At 44.2% G+C, this 18,323-nt stretch overlaps 1 long non-coding RNA gene across 1 annotated transcript in view; it reads left to right on the forward strand.

The window, feature by feature from the left end:
* Positions 1-8,778: 8,778 nt before the first annotated feature.
* LOC137549038 (uncharacterized) overlaps positions 8,779-18,323 on the forward strand; it is a 170,932-nt gene continuing 161,387 nt past the window's right edge. Inside the window, exon 1 of the long non-coding RNA XR_011026772.1 lies at positions 8,779-8,951. This is a non-coding gene — a long non-coding RNA (uncharacterized lncRNA). The remainder of the gene's footprint in view (positions 8,952-18,323) is intronic.

Below are 18,323 nucleotides of genomic sequence, written 5' to 3' on the forward strand. Positions count from 1 at the left end.
GACCCACCAGATTACCCTTAGTTTCAAATCAGCATGAGAAGCAAGCTGAGTGGCTTTCCCTATTGGCTGCCTGGCTCTCTCCAAAAGCTGTCTGCCAAATCTACCACAGAAAGACAGTATGGGGAGAACAGGTTATCAGCTGCTGTGAGCTGGAGAAAATTACCAAACACTTTTGGCCGGTAAACTTAATGCAGAAATCTTTGTTAAGTGCAGTTTGAGATGAGGCAATTACCGCACAAGTCGGTAATGTACCTCACTAGTCGGTAATGTTTATTTTCTGTGCAGTGATGGTTTAGTGAATAGGAATGTGGAAAGGTCATCAGTAAAATCATCTGTTTACAGCATTACCGAATGCGGTAACGCTTTGTAAATAGAGCACATTGTTTACAGCCGGTGCTTTAAATTGGGCTTATCTGCTAGGGCTGAATGATTTTCGGTTTAAAATAAAAAAAATCGTGATAAAAGGTTATGACGACCTTGGGATCGTCAAATCGGCGGTTGTCGCTGCTAGTACCTGCTCTGCTCGCTCCCTTTCCCTCAAGTAACTTCCGATTAAATTCGGCCTCACCGCATTGCATTGCCGCGTGGTGAACCGCAGAGGAAGAGGTGGCAAGTGTTTGGGGCCTTTACCAGGAAGTGTGACATCACTTCCTGGCGGACACCGTTAATAGGCAAAACTCGTTGCCTCTTCCCTGCGGCTCACCGCGCAGCAGTGCAATGCGGTGAGGCCGAATGTATTCGGAAGTTACATGAGAAGGGAGCCGTGAGCAGAAGAGGGGAAGGGAGCGTGCAGGGCAGGTAACCAAGCAGTAGGTGGTCGAGAGCAGAGCAGGCTACAGTAGTGGTGAGGGGGATCTGGATGGCTGCAGCACCTATACACTGGCTGACCTGACCTGCGGCACCTATACACTGGCTGACCTGCAGGGCTGTGGAGTCGGTCCAAAAATCCACCGACTCCGACTCCTCAGTTTGGGATTCCACCGACTCCGACTCCTCTAATTTGCATATTACAATTTTGTTGATTAGAAGTATGTAACGTGAATTTCGTCTCTTAACTGCCTATGCTTAGGAATTTTACAAGACAACTGAATTGAGAAGGATATGTAGACTACTATATTCCCTTTAGACTAAAACTAGTCCTTGGTAAGAGTACTTGTAAGAGATACAAACCGCAACAAAGAACATCAATCAGGCCCTAGGCAATGTAAGTGTGGGTGCATGTAAGAATGATGTGCAGGTACTCTGCAGAGGAATGAGGAGATTCTTCATGTACAGTCTGAACCAGGTTTATGGGTGATAGACAACACCTCTGTGTTCAATGTGCACAACATTCTCAGTGGATTCCCTGCAGTTCTGTGGAGAGTGCATATGTAGAGTATAGTACTACTGTGTAACAAAGTAAACCTGAGACAGATGAAATTAAAGTTTTATACATACCTGGGGCTTCCCCCAGCCCCCTTCAGGCTAATCAGTCCCTCGCTGTCCTCCTCCGCCACCTGGATCTTCTGCTATGAGTCCAGGTATTTGAGCCAGTCGGGCGTAGTGCGTATGCACACACTCCGCCGCCAGGAGCATACTACACCTGTGCAGCACTATTGCGCAGGTGCAGAACGATCCTGTCTGTGGAAGCGGCATGCGGCCGGACTGCGCTGACTGGCTGAATTACCAGGACTCATAGCAGAAGATCCAGGTGGTGGAGGACAGTGAGGGACTGATTAGCCTGAAGGGGGCTGGAAGAAGCCCCAGGTATGTATAAAACTTTTCTTTTCATCCGTCTCAGGTACCCTTTAATTTGTAGTCACCAAACCAAATTTTAACAACATATCAAATTATTTGATTTCATGAGCAAAGAGAGTGCATACATTTGCATAAATCAGCATCAATGCAGATTTCCATCTCATTGACCATCTCTATTAGTGACATGGCTACACCTCAGGCTTTATACTTACAGCATATATGTTGTTATTTAGTATATATATATATATATATATATATATATATATATATATATATATATATATATATATATATATATATATATATATATATATATATATATATATATATATATATATATATATATATATATATATATATATGAGATTCCTGTGTACACATCATATATACAGTCACAATCAGATATGTATATCTGACCTTAAAAATATGGGGACTGCTTTATTGAAGCAGCACAAGTAACTAATTTTGATTGGTTTATTTCATTTTTGTGGACTAAGCACAGCTATTACTGTATATATACATTATTTTTAATGACTATTATCTGAGAAATAGAACATTATATCATATTTTCTATTTTAATTACAGTTACAAATTCATTAGGAGTCGGTGCATTTTTCCCCGACTCCAGGCACCCAAAATTGCCCGACTCCGACTCCACAGCCCTGCTGACCTGTACTGCGGCACCAGGGCTGTGGAGTCGGTACAAAAAAAAAAAAAATGGCTCCGACTCCTTGACTCCAACTCCTAAGGCCACATACAGACATCAGACCATAGTCTTTGGAAAATTAAAGATCACAGACCAATCTTACCACCCTTCCTGTAGTATAAGAGCCATACTCTACACAGTCTTTTCTATGGAGCTGAACTCCACATCAGAAAAAAATCTTGGCAAGATGCTGCACACACAGATGCTGTACAGACACAAAAGATCAGTATCTGCAAAAGATCTGTTCCTGCCAAAAATCCATTCCTGCAAATTGCAATGATAGTCTATGAGATCTGCAGATCATCATACACACATGATTTAACTGAAATTCATCTGCAGATCAGATCCACCAGGATGGATTTTCAGATCTGCAGATGAATGTCAGTTAAATCATGTGTGTATGATGATCTGCAGATCTCATAGACTATCATTGCAATTTGCAGGAATGGATTTTTGGCAGGAACAGATCTTTTGCAGATACTGATCTTTTGTGTCTGTACAGCATCTGTGTGTGCAGCATCTTGCAAAGATTTTTTTCTGATGTGGAGTTCAGCTCCATAGAAAAGACTGTGTAGAGTATGGCTCTTATACTACAGGAAGGGTGGTAAGATTGGTCTGTGATCTTTCATTTTCCAAAGACTATGGTCTGATGTCTGTATGTGGCCTAAGTCTAATACCAGGGATGTGGATTTGGTACAAAAATCATCCGACTCAGTTTATGAAACCACTGACTTCAGGTACCCAAAATTGCTCCAACTCCACAGCCCTGGGGGGCACCTATACACAAGCATCATCCCTTATCTGGAACTTTCTTCCACAGCCTGTATGTCATGCTCCAAACCTAGACATCTTCAAACGCACTCTTAAAGAGACTCTGTAACAAATTTTTCAGCCTTAGTTCTTCTATCCTATAAGTTCCTATGCCTGTTCTAATCTGCTCTGGCTTACTGCAGTCTTTCCTAACTGCACTGTCTCTGTAATAAATCAATGTATCTTTCCTCTGTCCTGTTTGTCGGGCTAAGGCTTGATTGTGTGGAATGTGCAGGGCTGCTTGTGATTGGTAGAAGCGATACACACCCTCTGCAGCCCCCTGCACACTCTGAATGACACACACTATGCTTAGCTGAGCCTATTAGAAGCTGGTTAGTTTGTAAACACTGCCTAAAACTGTTAACCAGCTGAGCGGTCTGGACGAGCTCAGCTCGTCCAACACCGCCAGCGGCTGCCGCTCAGGCCCTGCTGGGCCGATTTTAATGAAATAAAAAGCAGCACACGCAGCCGGCACTTTGCCAGCCGCGTGTGCTGCCTGATCGCCGCCGCTCTGCGGCGATTCGCCGCGAGCAGCGGCGAAAGAGGGTCCCCCCAGCCGCCTGAGCCCAGCGTAGCCGGAACAAAAAGTTCCGGCCAGCGCTAAGGGCTGGATCGGAGGCGGCTGACGTCAGGACGTCGGCTGACGTCGATGACGTCACTCCGCTCGTCGCTATGGCGACGATATAAGCAAAACAAGGAAGGCCGCTCATTGCGGCCTTCCTTGTTTATTCTGGGCGCCGGAGGCGATCGGAAGATCGCCTCCGGAGCGCCCTCTAGTGGGCTTTCATGCAGCCAACTTTCAGTTGGCTGCATGAAATAGTTTTTTTTTTATTTAAAAAAAACCCTCCCGCAGCCACCCTGGCGATTTAATCAGAACGCCAGGGTGGTTAATTACAAGCCAGAATTGCAGCAGAGAGTGGCAGAAACAGCACAGAGGGGCACAGGAGAAAATAATGAATAGAATGGTATGCTTTTTATTGTAAGAATATTAGAGTACAGATTCTCTTTAAAACACACCTTTTCAAACAAGCTTATAACATTCTATAGCCCTTATTTACTTATCTGTCAAAATGTAATGAGAGGCAAATGGTCACTGCCTCATCCATCCTCCACCCCCTTACCTAGTGTGTCCCCCACTACCCATTAGATTATAAGCTCGCAGGTGCAGGGTCATCCTCCTAATGTTTACTGTTTTTGTAACAAGATTTGTGCTGCTTGGAACTCTGCTGTACATTTGTTAGTTGTATCTATGTTCCCCTTGTTGTCTTATTGTGCTTTGTAAAGCGCTGCGGAATATGTTGGTGCTATATAAATAAAAAAATAAGTAATATACTGGGGGAATGCATACTCACCATCAGTGTGCTGACCCATCGTTGTGTATTGAAAATCGTGAATCGAAATTTGACAAATCGTGCAATTCAATCTTTTCCTAAAGTCATTCAGGCCTATCTGCCATAGGCAGTCAGGTGACACGGGGAGGGATCAAATTACAACTAGCGATTAGACATAAATGAAGGGGAATTACACAGGCTAAACTCTTTAAATACATACAAGGTGCATTTAAGTTACATTTTCCTTGTGTCCTTTGCAAGAGTTAAAGAGACTAACAATTTTCAGCCTTATTTCTTCTATCCTATAAATGTTCTAATGTGGTCTGTCTTACTGCAGCCTTGCCTAGTTACACAGTGGCTGTATTATGTCTGTTATATATTCTAATCTTTCCTCTGACGGCTTTGTCAGGCTCAGGCACTCAGACAGGAATCTGCTGCTCTGCTTCTAATAGGATAGAAGCTATACACACCCTCTCCAGGCCCCCTGCAGGCTCTGTATGAGTCACAGACTGAGCTCCTCTCAGCCTATCACATGCCATGTCTTTTGTTTGTAAACACTGCCTAAAACTGGCAATTACAAGCCAGGATTGCAGCAGGGAGTGGCAGAAAAAGCACAGAAGGGCCCAGGAGAACATAATGAATAGATGGTATGCTTTTTATTGCAAGAAAATTAGAGTATAGATTCTCTTTAAAGTGACACTTAAGTGAAAAAAAAATTTTACTCACCTGGGGCTTTACTCAGCCCCCTACAGCTGACAGGTGCCCTCGACGCGTCCCTCCGATCCTTCTGTCCCCGGCGGCAGCTAATTCCGGTTTCGCCGTCAGGACCCAACAGGCTGGGAACGCAAGTGATTCTTCGCGTTCCCAGCCACAATATCGCCCCCTATGCTGCTATTGCGACCTTCCTTACCGCAATAGCAGCATAGGGGGCGATATTGTGGAAGAATCACTCGCGTTCCCAGTCTGTCGGGTCCTGACGGCAAAACCGGAAGTAGCTGCCGCCGGGGACAGGAGGATCGGAGGGACACGTCGAGGGCACCGATCAACTGCAGGGGGCTGAGGAAAGCCCCAGGTGAGTAAATTTTTTATTTTTTTTAACACAAGGTTCACTTTAAAGAGAACCCGAAGTGTGTTTAAAGAATGTTATCTGCATACAGAGGCTGGATCTGCCTATACAGCCCAGCCTTTTGCTATCCCAAACCCCACTAAGGTCCCCCTGCACTCTGCAATCCCTCATAAATCACAGCCGTGCTGTGAGGCTGTGTTTACATCTGTAGTGTCAGTCTCAGCTGCTCCCCCGCCTCCTGCATAGCTCTGGTCCCTGCCCCCGTCCCTTCCCTCCGATCAGCAGGCAGGGAAGGGATGCAGGCGGGGACTGGAGTTCTGCAGGAGGTGGGGAGAGCAGCACAGTGTTCTCCCCAGGCTCTTTTAGCCGGGTGCTCCACCCGGCTAGATTTGTTGACCACCCGGCTGTCATCGGCTCACCTTCTCACCACCTCCTATGCTGTAAGCAGAGTTGCCCTGCATTTTCATCTCGCCCCACCCGGCTGCTTTTTCCTGCCACCCGGCTACTATTTCATGCCACCCGGCTGGAAAAAAATTCTGGGGAGAACACTGCAGCAGACTGACACTATAGAGATAAACACAGCCAGCTCTGACAAGCTGTTTGTCAGCAGCGTGGCTGTGATTTATGAGGAATTGCAGAGTGCAGGGGGACCTTAGGGGGGGGGGTTTGGGGTAGCAACAGAGGCTGGGCTGTATAGGCAGATCCAGCCTCTGTATGCAGATAACATTCTTCAAACCGACCTCGGGTTCTCTTTAATGTCAAAACTAGTCGTGTCCTTTAAAAGGCATATTACGTCTTAATTGCTGTAAGCAGTGTTTTTTTATAAATACATTTTTTTAATACGCTTTTACGCAATGTGGAGCTTATTTTTTCACAAACAGCCATAAGAAGACCAGGTGGAAACAGTGCCAGTCAGGCTGCGAGGTGGCCAATACCTCGGATACGGGCCAGGAAGGCAGCACCATTTGGTGAGTCTATGCCTGGGGGGGGGGGACCCCCTGATGTATTGTTAATCTGCTCCCTTGTGTGAGAAATATCTGAGCACCTACCTAACAACTATTAAAAAAAAAAAAAGTTAAAAGGTCCACTTTAAAAATAAGACACGGCTCCGTGTGGCATAAAAGGCAAAACGGAACTGAGAGTCCGGATTTGACACTTTTTCCCGACCTGGACAGGAAAACCTGCCCAATGCAAAACTATGAGAATGGACAATGTCCGTTTTCACTACGGTAGTCACCGCATCCGCGTCACCCGTTTTAGCAATGTCGTACTCAAGCGCCCGCTGTCCATCACCTCCTCTTAGTCCATTCTTTAGAGCCTGGAGGCTGACAGAAGCATGGGGATTCTCCATGGGGCTGCAACAGATCAATGGGAATCCTCAGTAACAGAGATAATTCTCATAGCTGTTGAACCAATGAAAATGCTCCCTGTGGCTAGGCAGAATTAACCCATTGCAGCCTATGGAGAGTCATGCTTCTGCTGGCCTCCAGGCTGTGGAAGGGACCGAGCAGCGGGACGAGCGGTGGAGGCAAGACAGTTCAGCAGCGATGCATATGTACCGACGTGATTGAAGCGCGGACGTGGAACAGAATGTGGCCTACATCCATAACAGATCCATGTCAAACAGATCTGTTTTTCATAAAAACAGATCTGTTTGACATGTATGCGATCTGGAAGCCTCAGAGTGTGAACCGGCCCTTAGAGAGAAGGCTCTGGATCCTAAAAAGCCTTCCCAGCCCCCGTTGAATTTACATTTCTTCTGTACAGATTCTAAAGTACTCTAGTACCTAAGAGCTTCTGAAGACTGGAGCATCTGTACGGCTCATGCACGAGCCGAGACCCATGAGTGTGTTGTATGGATCCACTCATCAGGAATGTGAGTACTTTCAAATCCTGCACTAGGTGTTTTAAACCTTCAAGTTGAATAACTTCAATGTAGGGCAGTGATGGAACAACGGAAAGGAGCAAGGACAGAATGCTATGGGATCCAGAGCCTTTCCTCATAAGAACATATGTAAATACATACGTATCTTTTTTCCACCCCACTTTAAGTTCAATTTAAATTCCACTTCACTCCAGGTGCCCAGACAATCTAGCTGATTAGTTAAACAGATTAATAAAACTTAATTAGGCTTGAGCAAAAATACAATTCTGCCCAAAGATTTTCAACTTATCTCACCATTCATAACAAACAAAAAAAAAAAAAAAAGAGAAGTAGGCCAGGATCCATTTGCAAATACATTTTATGTACCACATGTGCTTTTTAAACACACATCAGAAATGCTGTTTAAAATATGATCTTTAAAATGGAAATGTGTATAGTGCACAGTCACAATGCTTCAGACATTGAGCTCAAAAAGTACACCAGTCCTAAAAGGACTCAAAATGTGTTATTTAACACACTAATCAACCAAACTTGGGCTTCTGTGTATATTGCAGTCACACATCAATGTCAGACTTGATAAACATTGCTAACAATCTTGTCTACTTGAGGGAACCCAGCAGGAAAGCTCATAGGAAATATGATAGTTCCCCAATCACAGCACAATGTTTTGATTGGACAAATAGTGTTGGCAGGGTTCACTACCACCCATTAGAAACTTAGCAGTTTGAGAGGTGCCTTCCACCCAATCACGTTAGCTCAATTACCCTAGATTACCTGCTGAGTCCCTTTAATCTAGAAAACATCCATTTTAGAAAACTGAATTTAAATGTGGATGGTTACTATGTACGAGACCACATACCTTATAATTCGTTTTCATACAAGAAATTCAAAGACATTTGTTCATTATCGGTTTAGCAGATTTGAAAATCAACCGCCATTAACAAAGCAAAAAAAGAACCTGTCAACATGCGTACATCAAGACTAATCGATAAAACGGGCATCCAAAACCATAACAGCAGACATAAAATAAACTTCCAGAAGTAGACAGGGATGTGAAACATACTGGTGGGTGAAGAAGGAGAAAGCATAGTTTCAGCACCTAGTGCTACTGTACCTAGGGAACAAATACCGGAAACTCAAGAGCTTCTAAATTACGAGATTATAAACATAAACAGGTTTCATTTGGTGCCACCGCATTTACCACAAGACTTACTCACCTTTGCTTCCACCAGTTCCGCCGCCATCTTGGACTGCCGCGACCCCCGCGCCGAACGACGACGCCCCACGTGATCATGTTCCTTCTTTTCAGACCAATCCTCTTCATTTCCACGACGAGCCAGACCACGACCACGCCACGCCTTTGAACGCAAAAGCATCTTTACCTGCCTTCCAATCAGACTCTGGGTGCCTGAATAAGTAAGTGCCTATATCATGCTGACGCAAAGACGTATAAAAATACTACGTCGAACCCCGTACGTTTCTTTCGTGGTCTAATAATAGATTAGAGTACAAGTGGATGGATGAACGTATATGACGGTAGCAAATTGTTCAAGCTCAAAACCGTGTACAATATTAGGCCTCAATTCACGGAGCATTATCAAACGTTTATCAAACTTTTGATAATTTACCTCATGGGTAAAATCTCATTTTAAATTCACGAAGGTGTTATATATTTGTTGAACGTTTTATTGGTAAAACATTCGATAAATATATAACACCTTAGTGAATTTAAAATGAGATTTTACCCATGAGGTACATTATCAAACGTTTGATAAAGTGTTTGATAAACGTGTGTTAATGCTCCGTGAATTGAGGCCTCTTAAGAGTTGCAAATCAACTGAGTGATTTATGTTAAGCTTTCTTCATAGCTCACAACTGTCAATTTTTTTTGGAGGAACAGTTCCTCCTCTTTGGGAATTAAATCCCTCTGTCTCTCTTTCTTCCTCACGTGCCCTTCTCTCAGGACTAATGTACAGAATTAAATATATGTATTTTTCTCCAGAAATGTTTTAAATTGAATTTCAACTTTATTCTCATCCTTTAAATTAAACAGATATAGAATGTATATATATACATCCAGCCCTGTTCAGGCTCATCGGTCCCTCGCCGTATCTGCCTGGATCCTTCAGGGCTTCCTGGATCCTTCACTAGGTGGCACAGTATTTCAGCCAGCCACGGGGAGCTGCGCATGCACAGCTCAGCTGCGCACACTCCCCTTATAGCGATCTCGTTGCTGAGAGTGCGATAGGGAGCACACACGGCCAGCCTTCGCCGACTGACTGAATTACCGAACTGCCTAGGAGATCATCCAGGCCCCCTGGGAGGACAGCGAGGGACCAATGAGCCTGAATTGGGCTGGAGGAAGCCTCAGGTATGTATTCATATTATTTTTTTACGAATCAGTTACTTTAAAGTATACCCGAGCCAACGGGTACAAAATGAGATATTTCACTGCTAATACTTACCTAAAGAGAGGGAAGCCTCAGGATCCAATTGAGGTTTCCCTCAGTGTTCTGATGTCCCTTCTCTGATATCCCTCCAATCATATCAGGGCTGTGCATCTCCTGTTCCAATCTGTGCAGCTATGCAGTAGCTGTGCAAACGGTTTTGTACTCCTGCACATGCTCTTGTTACAGGAGAGGCCACACTGAGTAAGCAGGGATATCAGAGCACGGAGGGAAACCTCAAGGAATCCTGAGGCTTCCCTCTCTTTAGGTAAATATCTCTTTTTGAACCCGACCTTCAGCTTGGGTTCCCTTTAGGCTCCTTTCACACCAGTATACTTTCTTTGTATTGCGCTACCCTTTCTTCATGCAGGGTAATGCCACAGCAATGAAAGTCAGTGGGGCCCAGTACACTTACCCCATCACGTTGCATTGTACTGGAAGTTTCCAAATCGACGCAGACCTGGCACAAAGTCAACACCGCGTTAATATCGGATTTCTGCAACAACGAAATGTATGGAAGTCTTTGGCTAATGCAGAAAGTTTAAATACATGGAACAACGCAAATATGACAGGGAAGCTGGGAATCCCAGTGATTAATCAATATTGTTGTAATATATATCCCATATGGAAACAAAACATCTAGAAATAAAAAAAGGCTTCTATGGATGAATAGAAATGTTAGAGATAAAATTAAGTTGAAAAACAATGCCTATAAGGTCCTAAAACAGGAGTGGACCGAGGCTGCATTAAGCAGTTATAAGGAGTGCAATAAAAGTTGTAAAAAAGAAATTAGGCTGGCAAAGATTGAAGTTGAAAATCAAATCGCTAGGGATATCAAATCTAACCCAAAGAAGTTTTACAAGTACATCAACTCTAAAAAAAAAAAACAGAAAGGTTGACTTTATTGGACTCCTAAACAGGACTGTGGAGTCGGAGTCGTGGAGTCGGGCAATTTTGGGTACCTGGAGTCGGAGTCGGGAAAAAATGCACCGACTCCGACTCCTAATGAATTTGTAACTGTAATTAAAATAGAAAATATGATAAAATGTTCTATTTCTCAGATAATAGTCATTAAAAATAATGTATATATACAGTATATATACAGTAATAGCTGTGCTTAGTCCACAAAAATGAAATAAACCAATCAAAATTAGTTACTTGTGCTGCTTCAATAAAGCAGTCTCCGTATTTTTAAGGTCAGATATACATATCTGATTGTGACTGTATATATGATGTGTACACAGGAATCTCTTATATATACTAAATAACATCTATGCTGTAAGAATAAAGCCTGATGTGAAGCTGTGTCACTAATAGAGATGGTCAACGAGATGGAAATAATTCTGCATTGATGCTGATTTATGCAAATGTATGCACTCCCTTTGCTGATGAAATCAAATAATTTGATATGTTGGTAAAATTTGGTTTGGTGACTACAAATTAAAGGGTAACTGAGACGGATGAAAAGTAAAGTTTTATACATACCTGGGGCTTCCTCCAGCCCCCTTCAGGCTAATCAGTCCCTCGCTGTCCTCCACCACCCGGATCTTCTGCTATGAGTCCTGGTAATTCAGCCAGTCAGCGCTGTCCGGCCGCATGCCGCTCCCACAGCCAGGAACATTCTGCACCTGCGCAATAGTGCTGCACAGGTGTAGTATGCTCTTGGTGGCGGAGTGTGTGCATGCGCACTACGCCCGACTGGCTCAAGTACCTGGACTCATAGCAGAAGATCCAGGTGGTGGAGGAGGACAACGAGGGACTGATTATCCTGAAGGCGGCTGGAGGAAGCCCCAGGTATGTATAAAACTTTAATTTCATCTGTCTCAGGTTAACTTTGTTACACAGTAGTACTATACTCTACATATGCACTCCCCACAGAGCTGCAGGGAATCCACTGAGAATGCTGTGCACATTGAACACAGAGGTGTTGTCTGTTTACAATCTCCTCATTCCCCTGCAGAGTACCTGCACATCACTCTTACATGTACCCACACTTACATTGCCTAGGGCCTGATAGATGTTCTTTGTTCCGGTTTGTACTTTTTACAAGTACTCTTACCAAGGACTAGTTTTAGTCTAAAGGGAATAAATATAGTAGTCTACATATCCTTCTCACTTCAGTTGTCTTGTAAAATTCCTAAGCGTTGGCAGTTAAGAGACGAATTTCATGTTACATACTTTTAATCAACAAAATTGTAATATGCAAATTAGAGGAGTCGGAGTCGGTGGAATCCTAAACTGAGGAGTCAGAGTCGGTGGATTTTTGGACCGACTCCACAGCCCTACTCCTAAAAGATGTGGGTGGGAACTCAATGGTGGATGACCAAGGTAAGACAGAGTTATTAAATACTTTCTTTACTTCTGTCTTCACAAGGGAAACATCACTGTTGCAAATTACAGATGCAGAAGAGTCTCAGTCTTCCAATTGTAATATTAAATACTTAATGCAGGAATAAGTGAAGGCAAGGCTAAATATATTAAAAATTGACAAGGCACCTGGCCCGGATGGGATGCATTCTCGGGTCCTAAGGGAATTAAGTTCAGTCATAGATAAACCCCTTTTTCTCAGCATCTGCATGGGTTTACTAAAGACAGTTCCTGTTTGACTATCATGCTCAGCTTTTACAGGGCAGTTTCTAGGCTAAAATGCACCCAGGGCGAGAGTGTAAAAATTGCGCCCCCACGCCGGAGCCAGGTATAGGTGCCTGCAGTATAGGTTAGCTAGGTCTAGTTGCACTCAGTATAGGTAGTGGGCTATAGGTCCCCCAGTATAGGTAACCAGGCATAAGTGCCCCAGTATAATTGCCCCAGTATAGGTTAGCCAGGTAGGTGCCTCCAGTATAAGTATCCAGTATAGTTGTCACCATTATAGGTTAGATAGGCAGTTGCCCCTGGTATAGATGAGAGAGGTAGGTGCCCCAGTACAGGTTAGCTAGGTGGGTGCCTCTAATATAGGTAGCCAGAAATAGTTGCCCCCAGCATAGGTTAGATAGGTAGGTGACCCCAGTATAGTTTCGATAGGTAGCTTCCCCCAGTATAGGCTAGGTAGGTAGGTGCCCGCAGTATAGGCTAGGTAGGTAGGTTCCCCCAGTATAGGTTATATAGGTAAGTGCCCCCACTTTAGTTTAGATAGGTAGCTTCCCCCAGTATAAGGTAGGTAGGTAGGTGCCCCCCCTCATAATGGAGGGGGGAGCCGCAGCCCGGGCCGCCCTCCATGCTCCCCCCCCCCTCGGACTGCAGAGTAATTAGCGCAGGGAAGCACTGTATACAGCTACTCACCTCCCTGGTTTCAATCTCCAATCACTTGCCGCCGGTCTTCTACTCTCTGCATAGACGCTGATACACACGCTGCTTCCTGCTAAACAGGAAGCAGCATGTGTATCAGCGGCTATGCAGAGAAGAGACCGGCGGCAAAGGGGGGCTGCGATTGGAACCAAGGAGGTGAGTTAGCTGTATACAGTGCTTCCCTGTGCCAATTACACTGCAGTCGCCCGGGGAGAGGGAGGGAGAGGTCAAGCGCCCTCTCTCCATCTGCGCTCAGGGCTGCTGCACGGCCCCTAGAAACGGGCCTGAGCTTTTATGAGGTAGTGAACGCTAATGTGGATATTGGGAATGCTATAGATATGATATGCTTGGACTTTGCAAAGGCCTTCGACACTGTTCCCCACAAAAGTCTGGTGCAAAAGTTGAGGATACAAGGACTGGGGAAGAGTCTGTGTGCATGGATAGGGAACTGGCTAATGGACAGAAAACAAAGAGTTGTGGTCAATGGATCGTACTCAAAATAGGAGACTGTTAGCAGTGGGGTACCACAGGGGTCTGTTCTTGGTCCAGTGCTCTTCAATTTATTTATTAATGACCTAGTAGATGCAGTAGAAAGCAATGTTGCTATTTTTGCAGATGATACAAAATTGTGCAGAATCATCAACTCTCAGGAAGACAGTGACATATTGCAACAGGATCTGGATAGGATGGCTATATTGGCACATAAATGGCAGATGGAATTCAATGTTGAAAAATGTAAAGTCATGCATTTTGCTAGTACAAATGGTCTAGCACCATTCAAAATAAATGGAATACAGTTGGGGACATTCAACTTGGAGATAATAATATATAATAGATAATATTGCCCCTGTTTAACTCTCTAGTAAGACCACATCTGGAATATGGAATTCAGTACTGGGCACCACATTACAGGAAAGATATTGCAGTTTTAGTGCAGGTGCAGAGACGAGCAACAAAATTGATACGAGGGATGGAAGGTCTCACTTACCAAGAAAGGTTAGATAAACTGGGTTTATTTAATCTAGAGAAAAGACGCCTTAGAGGGGATCTAATTAACATGTATAAATACATCAGAGGGCAATATAAAAGCTCGGCGGATGAGCTTTTTGTCCCTAGGCCTGCTCAAAGGACTAGAGGACACGGTCTGCGCATGGAGGAAAAACGTTTTAGCCATTTATTTAGGAAAGGATTCTTTACCGTAAGAGTGATTAAGATGTGGAATGCATTGCCACAGGAAGTAGTTATGGCACATGCTATACCTGCATTTAAAAGGGACTTAGATGCTTACCTAGCATTGAAAGGCATCCATGGCTACAATAACTAGGTAATGCCCAGTGATGTTGATCCAGGGATTTTATCTGATTGCCATCTGGAGGTGGGAAGGAATTTTTTCCCTTTTGGGGCTAATTGGACCATGCTTTGTAAGGGTTTTTCGCCTTCCTCTGGATCAACAGGGATATGTGAGGGAGCAGGCTGGTGTTGTACTTTGTTCTCTGGTTGAACTCGATGGACGTAAGTCTTTTTTCAACCCAAATAACTATGTAACTAGGTCCTGAATGTGCTAATGTACAAAGCGGTAGGCGGGGACACTTCACTTGCTGTGCGGCTGTCTGTTGCCGGGACAGGACATGCGGAATTGCGATGTGGGCAGGCGGGCACTCTGCTGCTCTTTTAATCTGTATAAGGGACCTTCAGTAGCCGCCTATGCCCTATAAAGCACCTGTAGGCATGTGCGTAGAGTGCCTTATGGTAAATCCGACCCTGATGTAGATTTAAATCCAACTGATCCAGTCACAGTCCATATAGTTGTACACATAGGAAGTTGTATGGTATTAGCCAGGTATATAAAATTCAAGAGCATCCATTCATTGCACAACAAAGGCAGCAAAGTTCTCCAAGATATCAATAGCCAAAGCCCAGGCAAAAAGCAGGCTGATTGTTAGCTCAAATCAAGTCAGCAAGCATGAACAGCCAAGCGGTGCAATCAGCAATATAGTCAGCAGCTCAGTAACCACAGTTCATAGTTACCAGACCAGGAGGCAGTTGTATAGGTTTCCAAAATACATAGAGCAGTCTCTCTGGGGTATAGAATGGCGGCCAGACGCCTTTATCTGACATGTTTCGCCGTCTCCATAACGGCCTCCTCAAAGATTGGCGTGTTTTAAATCTCTGCCCAGCAAAATGCGAGAGCAGGCATTTCAAGATCGACGCACAATCAATTTTAGTGTGACAGCGCTCCTCTTCCTATCTGAAAGTTAAACAGAAACATATAGCCGCACATAGTGCATTACTGTAATCACAGGTCACAAATAACAAGCCCCCAAACGTGCATGCGTGCTCAAAGGTGCTCCACTCGTGGTCTCTATACCCCTTCACACTAGCAGCTCACCAGATGGACACCACCTCACTTTCCAGGTGGGTCTCGCATTTAGCCTTAGAGTGGCCAACTCCAATGACAATTTCCACACGGCTCTGGTTCACAGTTAAAAGATCCACATTTAATACTTGGTTCCACATGTAAAAAATGAAATAAAACCATACATAGCGTAAAACAGTTTGTTAAAAGGTCAAGGCCTGCGCAGTATCAGCGCACTCACGTATCACCCTCGTGAGGGATTAGGCTGCCACGAGGAGCGGAATTATCGGGACGCCGGTGCCGCGAGTGGAGTAGACAGACTGGGGGGGCTGTGAAGCCCGAGATGCCTGATAATCCCTTGCATACGTGAGTGCGCTGATACTGCGCAGGCCTTGACCTTTTAACACAGGTCACAAATAACAACTCCAATGACAATTTCCACACAGCTCTGGTTCACAGTTAAAAGATCCACATTTAATACTTGGTTCCACATGTAAAAAATGAAATAAAACCATACATAGCGTAAAACAGTTTGTTAAAAGGTCAAGGCCTGCGCAGTATCAGCGCACTCACGTATCACCCTCGTGAGGGATTAGGCTGCCACGAGGAGCGGAATTATCGGGACGCCGGTGCCGCGAGTGGAGTAGACAGACTGGGGGGCTGTGAAGCCCGAGATGCCTGATAATCCCTTGCATACGTGAGTGCGCTGATACTGCGCAGGCCTTGACCTTTTAACAAACTGTTTTACGCTATGTATGGTTTTATTTCATTTTTTACATGTGGAACCAAGTATTAAATGTGGATCTTTTAACTGTGAACCAGAGCCGTGTGGAAATTGTCATTGGAGTTGGCCACTCTAAGGCTAAATGCGAGACCCACCTGGAAAGTGAGGTGGTGTCCATCTGGTGAGCTGCTAGTGTGAAGGGGTATAGAGACCACGAGTGGAGCACCTTTGAGCACGCATGCACGTTTGGGGGCTTGTTATTTGTGACCTGTGATTACAGTAATGCACTATGTGCGGCTATATGTTTCTGTTTAACTTTCAGATAGGAAGAGGAGCGCTGTCACACTAAAATTGATTGTAACCAAGGACTTGTGATAGCGAACACTCACTGAAAACATTCAGGATACGGTGTATAATCTATGCATCTGGACATTTGGTGTTATTGAATTGTAGCTGTTCTTGGCAGGCGCAGTTTGTGTTCATTTCAGTTCAAGATCGACGCACAGCCACGCTTACCGCCCCCACACTACCCTCAACCAACCGCAATAGCGGCTGGGCAGTGACGCCAGACGCTGCACAGCGACATCCCACCCAATGCGGAAGTCGCGTACGCGTCATGCGTTCTATGGCGGGAAGCAAACAGGAACTGCTATGCGTCTCGCCGCTGATGGACAAGCGAGGGGCGGTACAGCGTGGCTGAGCGGCATGTATACATACACAATTCTAATTAATAAACAAAAAACAAAAATACAAAAACCAACATATAAATGTAATTAAACTAAAACTGACTACAACCCCAAGATACGCCAGGGCCTCCATCAAAACGTAGGGAAACTGTGCAAACCGAGGTTGAATAATACATTACTAGAGAGATAGAAGTCCAGCTAAGAATATTATTAGGAGGGCAGAAAAACCCAATAATGAATTTCATCATTGAGGCCCCTCCCTTTTGTTGCATGCAAGGTAAAAATCCACCTCAATTCCACCTGTAAAAGTAATTTGTCAATGTCACCCCCCACCATCTCATGTGCATGTATTCTGTTTAGACCTACAAATTTAACAAAACTGGAACCACTTCTGTACCAGATTGATATGTCTTGAAATAGAGGACCCTAAAGTTGCAGCCCCCAATATCTCCAACATGCTCCTTAACCACTTGAGGACCGCAGGCTTTACCCCCCTTAAGGACCAGACCCTTTTTTCCATTCAGACCACTGTAGCTTTCACGGTTTATTGCTCGCTCATACAACCTACCACCTAAATGAATTTTGGCTCCTTTTCTTGTCACTAATAAAGCTTTCTTTTGGTGCTATTTAATTGCTGCTGCGATTTTTACTTTTTATTATGTTCATCAAAAAAGACATGAATGTTGTCAAAAAAAGGATTTTTTTAACTTTCTGTGCTGACATTTTTCAAATAAAGTAAAATTTTTGTATACATGCAGCATGAAAAATGTGGACAAACATGTTTTTGATTAAAAAAAAAAACCCATTCAGCCTATATTTATTGGTTTGGGTAAAAGTTATAGCGTTTACAAACTATGGTGCAAAAAGTGAATTTCCCCATTTTGAAGCATCTCTGACTTCCCTGACCACCTGACATGTTTCATGAGGGGCTAGAATTCCAGGATAGTATAAATACCCCCCAAATGACCCCATTTTGGAAAGAAGACATCCCAAAGTATTCACTGAGAGGCATAGTGAGTTCATAGAAGATATTATTTTTTTGTCACAAGTTAGCGGAAAATGACACTTTGTAACCAAAAAAAAAATTTCCATTTCTTCTAACTTGCGACAAAAAAAATGAAATCTGCCACGGACTCACCATGCCCCTCTCTGAATACCTTGAAGTGTCTACTTTCCAAAATGGGGTCATTTGTGGGGTGTGTTTACTGTCCTGGCATTTTGGGGGGTGCCTAATTGTAAGCACCCCTGTAAAGCCTAAAGGTGCTCATTGGACTTTGGACCTCTTAGCGC

The sequence above is a fragment of the Hyperolius riggenbachi genome, chromosome 1 (assembly GCF_040937935.1).
Source record: "Hyperolius riggenbachi isolate aHypRig1 chromosome 1, aHypRig1.pri, whole genome shotgun sequence".
NCBI classification, from domain to species: Eukaryota; Metazoa; Chordata; class Amphibia; order Anura; family Hyperoliidae; genus Hyperolius; species Hyperolius riggenbachi.